Source organism: Octopus sinensis, linkage group LG13 (assembly GCF_006345805.1).
Source record: "Octopus sinensis linkage group LG13, ASM634580v1, whole genome shotgun sequence".
NCBI classification, from domain to species: Eukaryota; Metazoa; Mollusca; class Cephalopoda; order Octopoda; family Octopodidae; genus Octopus; species Octopus sinensis.
Window position 1 is genome coordinate 6,705,804 of NC_043009.1, and position 9,422 is coordinate 6,715,225.

A 9,422-nucleotide genomic window follows, 5' to 3' on the forward strand; every position below is an offset into this window, starting at 1 on the left:
TTTTTATCACAATCCATTTGCTCCACCAATTCTCTGGTCCTTTTAGGTGGATTTTCGTGAAGAATGATTCAGTCTCTCTTCATCGAACTCAGTTGGTCGACCGGTGTGTGATCCGTCCATAAGGCCAAAATTTTTGAAGCGCGAAAACCAACGGTGGGCGACATTTTGAGACGTTGTTCCACACAGCACAAATTTTACGATTAGCTGTGGCGGCTTTAACACCTCGATTAAATGCAAAAAACAAATGGTGTTGAAAAGGCTGAATTTTTTCCACTTGACATTCCAATTTTATGATCTCATAATACACAGAAATCAATAAAATAAAAAAATAATAACACACTATCTTATAGGGGGAAGATTTTTCTTTTAAATAACAGAAAACATTTTGAAAATGCGTTTTCTTTCTGCGTGAATTTTAAATTTGAAAAAAAAAGACAACACTCATGTATTATTCCTCAACTCAAAATTTGGTTTGCAAGATTCTTGGTGTGGACTTCTCTGTTGGATCAGATTTTGTTTTATGTTTCGAGGTCAATTATATGAATAAGAAACACAAACATTGATTCAGTTTCACATTTCTGTTAATATTAATCAAATAGTTAACGATTTAATCAATTAACTACCCGACTTTTTGATCACTCAATCAATCAGCTAATAATATCCAGGTTTATAACATTGATGATATCTCGAATTACCGAACGCATCATCAAACATTCGATTATTAAATTTGTTTGAATAATTAACATGTTTGGCTAATAATATTTTCTACTATAAGCACAAAGCCTGAAATTTGGGGGACGTGTCTAGTCGATTACATTGACCGCAGTTCTCAACTGGTACTTATTTCGTCGATCCCAAAAGATGATATACAAAGTCGACCTCGGCGGAATTTGAACTCGGAACGTAACGACAGATGAAATACCGCTAAGCATTTTACCCGGTGTACCGACGTTTCTGCCAGCTCGCCGCCTTAACAAGTTGACTAATAAAAAACCTGTCTACTACATGGATACAGGCTGGAGGCTATATCAGCCGAAACGTTGTGTTAACAACAAATAAGATGAGGACAAATATCCGTCGAATGTAAAAAACATAAATAATGTACATAATTCCTCACCTCTTAAATATAGAACTGTACATGCATTAAAGCCTGAAATTTTGCGGTAGGTATTATGTCGCTCGAATGGTACTTATTTTATCGACCCAAAAATCATGACGGCGAGCACAATTTCGATGATGATAATGGTGATAATGATGATGAGATCGTAACTGTCGTAGGAATTCATAATAAGAATGATGAAGACAAAGATGATGATGACGACGAGAACGACAACGACGACGGTGGCGAAGGTGGTGATGATGATGATGACGACGACGACGACGGTGCCGGTGACGACAACGAGGCTTGCAATAACGACGATATAGATGGCCAAACATCACGATTGTAATAATGATGCTAGTCATGAATATAACAACCTTGGTGCCAATGAAACAACTGAAGATCAAGAAACAAAGAGGAGACGAAACATCATATCTTTAAAATAATAACAATAATAATAATACATTGCTATTATTATTATTATTATTACTGAGTGAAAGAGCAGAGCATGCCATCAAAGTGACACTGGGGTAAAATATACGCAGCCCAGTATACCCATCATGACTACCCGTCTGATAAGGGTACACTAGGCACATGTATCACAACCATATGTGCGCGACATAATGATCTCATATCAAAATAAACAGCGCATCACCTTGCAGGTGGGGACCCAGTTAGAATTTTCGAGTAGCCCATCCCGCCCAAAAGGTCCCTGAATAAGGATTGTTTAAGGATGTTGAAAGAACCACCCATGTTTCCAGAGGTGAACTATTCAAACCCCAAAGAATCCCTCTCAACACATGGCTATGATGCTGCCCCACTACTTCTGCTCGTGATCAGAGATGCACATATCGTCAGCCACTAAGGGACATGCTCAACTGGTTAAAGTCAAACAACTGACAAGCAAATCTGTGGTATTGAGCAGAATATTTGCTGTAGCCCATCTTTTATACCAAGACAAAACAGTGTACATGATAACACTTCCCAATCAGTTAAGATCAGAAGCCATGAGAGCCTATTTATTATTATTATTATCATTCTTCTTCTTCTTCTTCTTCTTCTTATTATTATTATTATTATTATTATTATTATTATATTATTATTATTATTATTATTATTATTATTATTATTATCTATATTATTTTTATTATCATTATTATTATTATTATTATTATTATTATCATTATCATTATCATTATTATTATTATTACTATCATTATTATTATTATCATCATTATTATCATCATGATTATTATTATTATTATTATTATTATTATTATTATTATTATTATTATTAGAAATGAATATATATATATAATATAAAGGAAACCAATGATAACGTCAACCATCGTATTTATTTAACAGAGGAGAGGAAAGAGATTGCATTTACAAATTTAATGTTCTGCATCTAAACAGGTTTGTTGACTTCCGTAATTTGTATTTTTACCTTTCTACACGTAATCAACGTAGATTGGCAGTTCGGAAAATGACAGCAATCAGACTGGTTACCATATTTGAACTAATATTTATAGTGCTATGCTTTTGTATTTAGTTTTTGTTTATTAGTTCGTTTGTCTATTTGTTTGAATTTTTGGTTTTTCAATTTCCATATTTGTTCTCTTTATCTTTATCCTTCTGTCTCATCGTCTGCCTCTCTGTATTTATCTGTATCTTTACATTTTTTTTCTCTCTTTATTTCTTAACATCTCTCTCTGTATCTCACAAACTTCGTCTCTGTCTCTCTGCCTCTCTGTCTCTTTCCCTCTATCCCTGTCTTTCTCTGTTTCTCTATCTCTTTCTCTCTTTATGATTCCGTCTCGTCGTCACTCACTCTATTTATCTGTTTCTTTCTGTCACTTTTATTTCTCACTACTTCTCTCTCTATCTCCCTTTGTCTTTTCCCTCTCTCCCTGTCTTTCTTTCTTCCGTTCTTTCTCTATGCGTTTGTCTCTCTCCTTATCTTTAACATCATGTCTCATCATCATTCTGTTTCTTTCTGTTATTTTTCTCTCTATTTCTTTCTTTCTCTCTCTCTTTCCCTCCCTCTCTCTCCTCTCTTTCTTTCCTGCTCTCTCTCTCTCTCTCTCCTTTTCTTCCTTTCTCTCTTCCTCTATCTCTCTGCCTCACTCTTTCCTTCTTTCTTTTTCCTCGCATCATTATAATTATAGTTTGTGTCTGATGATGTGAATTATCTCATCAATTAAACAACACAGCTAAAATATATAAACAAAGAATTAGAGAAAAAGAAATAAAAAGAAATAAAAAAGAAATAAATACGACCAAAAAAAAAAAGAAATCAACATAAACTATATATTAAAAACAAAACAAAACAAAACAATTAACCAAACTACTTTATACGAATATGAAAGGAAATTCACAAATGTTCACAATAAATTTAGCATATCCGGATGTAGTCAGTGACTTCATTATTTTAATCTGTGATTTTAATTACATTAATCAGTCATGCAAAATAGTATTATTGCACACAAAATTTTGCCATTTGTTCTACATTGACTTGACTATTCCTGTAGATTTTATTCCGGTTTCTGTTGCTCTCTTCAGTTGTTCTGTCTCCTATTACTGCTCCGTATCTAAAACATATATTTTGTTTTTGCTGTTTGAAGCTGCTGCCACTACCGCTACCGCCGCCGCTGCTATTTTCGTTGCCGTCGCTTTTATTGTTGTTGCTTCTGCTACTACTACTACTGCTACTGTTGTTGTTATTGTTGTTGCTGTTGCTAATGTTGATGATTGCTGGTTCTTTCTAACATCAACACAAACAACTGCACTATTATGTATATTTTTAATTGTTAATTTGCCATAGAAATGCGTTGCCCTTTCATGAGTAGTTGGAACTGAATATTCCGAAAGGTTATACGCGGAAAATGTAATTAAATGATAAATACAACTATATGAGGTAAATAAGTCCAATATGAATCCTTGGTGATTAGTAGAACGGGAATGCAAATTAAGAAAGTCTTGGAATGCTATGTGGTCACGATTCTAGAACCGTTTGGCTCGATCTAAAAGGCATTACACTTGGGCGATTCACTGCCTACATAGTTTGACTTCAAATTCACTCGCGTACTCATGCTCACCTCTAGAAGAAAAATGTGCTACAGGAATAGATATACGGAGAGAAAGAGAGAGAGAGAGAGAGAGAGACATAGACAGACAGACAGACAGACAGACGGACAGACAGATCTTTTATAGTTTCTTTGTTCAGTCATTAGACTGCGACCATTCTGAATGTACAGTCTTCAATGGCTTAGTCAAAATAAATCGACCCTAGTACATTTTAAGCCTACCAATTATACTATCGGCTACTAATTTGCCGAACCGCTAAGTAGCAAAAACGTAAACAAATCAAAACCAGTTGTCAAATGGTGGTGGATGACAAACACAAACTCAAAGATACACTAACATAGATATAAACATATATATGCACATGCATGCATGAAGACATACACATGGAGTTAAACGCAGGTGTTATTCAACTCTTTATACTTCCGACATATGTTTCGAAGAAAACATTGATATTATTCCGGAGGGAATAATATGATGTAAAACAATGCAATCATCTCGTCAGGGGAAAAAAGGGAAACAAAACACATTAATAAACCAATTTAACTGAATGTGATTACTGCGTATATGATGAAGAGGAACGCTGGCAAGTTATTTTTTTTTAAAACCGTTACTAGTTTTAACGTCAGAGGCGATTAATAGAAAGACGAAGAGAAAGAAAGAAATTAACAGAAAATTAAGATTGGAGAAGTATAGTGCGATGGATGAATGGGAATGAAGCATAAAAGAGTGAAAATAGATATATGTGGTGGAAATGAATGTAAGAAGAGAGTTAAAGGTCAAATTTTATAAATTGGTTGAAATTAATTATAGGAACTAAAGGTATGTTTTTGCCAATGTTTGCAACGATATATATATATGTATGTATGTATGTATGTATATATATATATATATATATGTGTGTACGTTTGTAAGTATGTATGTATGAATATATATATGTATATATATGAATATATGTAGGTATGTATGTATATATATATATATATATATATATATATGTGTGTGTGTGTGGTGTCTGTGTGTCTGTGTGTGTATAGGGTACTTTCAATTTCCTTCCACTGGGGTGTTATAGCAGACGACATTTGCCCAAGGTGCCACGCTTGGGGATTGAAACCAGAACCATGCTTCTTACCAGACATTACGCCTGCACCTCGCCAATTTTTCAACTTTTGTTTTTTTCCCCCGTATTCTTCCCTCCAATTAATTATATCTTACTTTTAATTGATTTCTTAAATTTTTGTAGCATTTTTGTTTTGTTTTGTTATTTACTTAGCTTTTTCCACAACACTCTCTGTTTCACTCTCTACGTCTCATTCTATGTTTCTCTCTTACCGATGAAAGGCTAGACTCCCATAACATAAAACGATCCATTTTAAACTCTCAAGCTTTTAACTAAACATTTACCATGTTTTGTTCTTTCTCTCTTGCTATTCCACTTTGGTTTTTAGCATAACATTATGCGTGTGTAGAGGTTGTGTATGCGCGTGTGCATATACGTCTGTTTGTGTGTGTTTTTCCCCCATTCAGATTTATGAGATAGCGCTTCTGTTGTTTTTATTGTTGTATTTGTCATTAAAATTGAGCTTCAAAAATATTTGAATTCTTACAAAGACACACTTGTAGTTTCCTGTTATAGAATTCACTAATGCACTGATCACTATCTAACTCTCTCCAAATTACACTGATCAATTAAAAGTTCTCGATGGTCGTGTAAATTTCCTTTGTCAGGAAAAATAGACAGTTGCAATTAGGAAACATTAGACACGTTGGACATTTTCTTTAAGTTCGGTCGTAATCTTTCTGGTTTGAAAGAATTGCAATATCTCTTTCTTGTTTACGCCAATAAAAATTCGGTAAAATATGAGATATATTTGTTACGATTTCCCCCCAGGTTCGAACTTATCAGGCTGACCGATAAAGCTTTGAATATCCAGCCTCAAGTATCCAACATTTTTTTTTATTGCAAGAGTACAATATCTGTGTCTTCAATTTTCAGACTATATAGTGGAGTTTGAGCAGCGCTGGATCAATCATTAAGCCAAATAAGCACGTGTTTACAGCATCAAGAGAAAAGGAGGTGGGGCACAGAAATATTTATTTCTTTAATGCCCACAGGGGGCTAAACACAGAAGAGAAAAAAAGGACAGTCAAAGAGATCAAGTAGATTACGTCGACCCCAGTGCGTAACTGGTACTTAATTTATCATCTCCGAAAGAATAAAAGCAAAGTTAACCTCGGTGGAATTTGAACTCAGAACGTAGCGGCAGACGAAATACTATTCCTTTACTACCCACAAGGGGCTAAACACAGAGAGGACAAACAAGGACAGGCAAAAGGATTAAGTCGATTATATCGACCCCAGTGCGTAACTGGTACTTATTTCCTTTAATCGTCATTCACTTTTAACCGCCTCTGATGTGATGATATACAAAAGCATTTGCATGTTTCCAGTAATCCCTTGTATCAGTACAAATCCGTTTTATCCTCAAAAATTGGGATTTCGGATTTGACCGAATAAGATGATGTGATGATCGGAACAGCGGGGGAGAAGAATGTGGGATGACATGGGCTTGCAAAATAACTCTGTCACTATTCTGCCCCCAGAAAACTTGACTTTTGTGTCCAAAAATTCAACGCTAGTTTTTGAAAAAACTAGACGAAAATTTTATGTTGGACTTTAAGTCATAGTTTCTGGCATAACAGTCACGGAAATGCAAGAAGTCCATTAAACTATGATGTGATCCTTCCCAGACAAAAAAAAAACGTCGTCAGTGAACCGTAACCAGAGAATTGGTTCATGACCATAAAGGGATTTGAATGTCTTCAGTAACTTTGTTTTGAATTTCGTCATGAAGACATTAGCGAAATTAACTGCCATGGCGCAACCCTTCGTCTGGTGGTAAAATCTTCGTCTAAACTTCATTGTATTACTTTCTAACACAAACCTCAATAATCTACAGAGAAAATTTGATGGAATACTTTTGTTTGACCGCTTTTCGAAGGCATCCATGAATGCTTCTACCCTTTCATTGTCGTCAATATTTAGGATATAAGGAAGAAACTTCCATGGTTACCAAAAAACAGTTCTCGATACGGCTTCGGTGCTTAAAAAAGTTGTTGATTTTAGATACAAAATCAAAGGTATCCCGTGTATGGGAACTTGATCATTTTGAAACGGGGGTATAGAAAGCCATAAAATACAGGTGTTCTTTCTGACCATAAAATCTTAGATTCAGCCTTATTAACGAAATTGTTTTCCTCCATTTCCAGAATTATTATGTCAAGTTCCTCTCTCTAATTGGGGTGTAGATCGACAGGTAATTCTTCATATGACGTTTTGTCATTTAGAACTTCTTCACAAGCCGATATATACACACTTTTGTCCATAATTATGATAGCGCCTCCCTTATCCGCCACCTTAATGACAATATGCGGGCATTAAAGAAAGCCTTAAAAGAAGTGGAAAGAAGTCCTGGAATAACCTCACAAATTCCCAACGATACGCACTCCGGGCTCTAACTAATAACGATTCTACTTTACGTTTAAATAACGTTCATACTTTACGTTTCAATTTCTATAATTTTGAATTTTTATCACTTCTTATTTTGAACTTGACAAAGACAGACGTACTGTTGAAATAAAGTAAGGGGTTAAAAAATTTCATAGTATTAGCGTAAGCGTGCCTGTTCATACCTACACGTGCGTGCGCCTAAAAGTATACATTCATCGACCCTCACTTAAAAATGTACACATCCCCACTCTCGCACGAATACTATGAACTTTTTTTACCCTCTTACTTAGCGGTCATTCGAATAGCTCTTTTGTCTTAATAACGGTCAATCGCACAGTAATTTCCCTTTAAATAACGGGCATATTTCATAGCAATTTTTTCCGATGGGCGGATAACTGAAGAGATGGCGACGTGGATTTCTACCTCGGCATCCCAAACTCGGAGTTTTATCTTGGCTACCGAATAATTGTCACATATTACACACACACACACACATACACACACACACATATATATATATATATATGAAAAAACAAGTCAAAAATAGAAAATGCTAAGATAATTTTATAGTGAATCTTTCAGTACCGGTTTCGGTCATTTTGAGACCTTTTCAACTGTAACGATTAAATAATTAAATTTAGAAAAATTAGAAGAAAAGTTTTTTTAAAGGAATATTTCTTTAGTAGTGTTCAGATATGAGTGGCATTCTGCCTTTCTCTGACTCCCTTGTCAGAGAAAGGCAGAATGCCACTCATATCTGAACACTACTAAAGAAATATTCCTTTAAAAAAACTTTTCTTCTAATTTTTCTAAATTTAATTATTTAATCGTTACAGTTGAAAAGGTCTCAAAATGACCGAAACCGGTACTGAAAGATTCACTATAAAATTATCTTAGCATTTTCTATTTTTGACTTGTTTTTTTCATATATATCAACTCGTGTGTTCCTTTCCACCCTTATACATATATATATATATATATATATATATATATATATATATATATATATAAAGAGAGGGAGAGAGAGAGAGAGAGTGAGTGAGAGACAGACAGACAGACTGACAGAGAAGAGAGGGAGAATTTAAAGTTAAACTGGAGGATTACTCAACATCATATTGTTGAATATATATTTACAAATTTTCGTAATGTATGTTTTGGCTGAGATTTGAAATTTTTTCTTGGCGGCTGTCATATATTTAGATTAATATTCATAGGTATTGGAGCAGGCTGAAACTTCGAAATCACTGCCAACCATTTCCTCATGAGAAAAATTACACACAAACACACACACACACACACACACACACACACACACACATACACACACTCATACATACAAAGCACACATATACATAAACAAAAAAATGAATAACTAAGAGCGAAGCAATGAGGTTAGTCGAAAAGAAATAGAGGTTAAATGATTTGTGTTATCATATTCAATCCGTTTCTATGACAGATGGCTCCGATTCCAAATTCATTTCATATCTCACAGTAACAAACAATACGAATACAACTAAAAGAAATACATTATATTTTTATATTTTGGTTTTGTCTTGCTTTTAATATACTTGGTGCTCTATCATTATAAAATCCAATTTTTTTTAATTATAGAAAAAAAAATTATAAAAAATTACAATCGTGACGCAATTTATATTGAAATGCTTATTGAATAAAATACGAGCTCTACCCAATACAAATCTATTATTATTAAAATGCGAATCATCATAA

The 9,422-nt window shown here is 34.2% G+C and overlaps 1 long non-coding RNA gene across 1 annotated transcript in view; it reads right to left on the reverse strand.

The window, feature by feature from the left end:
• Positions 1–6,742: 6,742 nt before the first annotated feature.
• LOC118765700 overlaps positions 6,743–9,422 on the reverse strand; it is a 14,486-nt gene continuing 11,806 nt past the window's right edge. The window contains exon 3 of the long non-coding RNA XR_005001565.1: positions 6,743–6,858. This is a non-coding gene — a long non-coding RNA (uncharacterized LOC118765700). The remainder of the gene's footprint in view (positions 6,859–9,422) is intronic.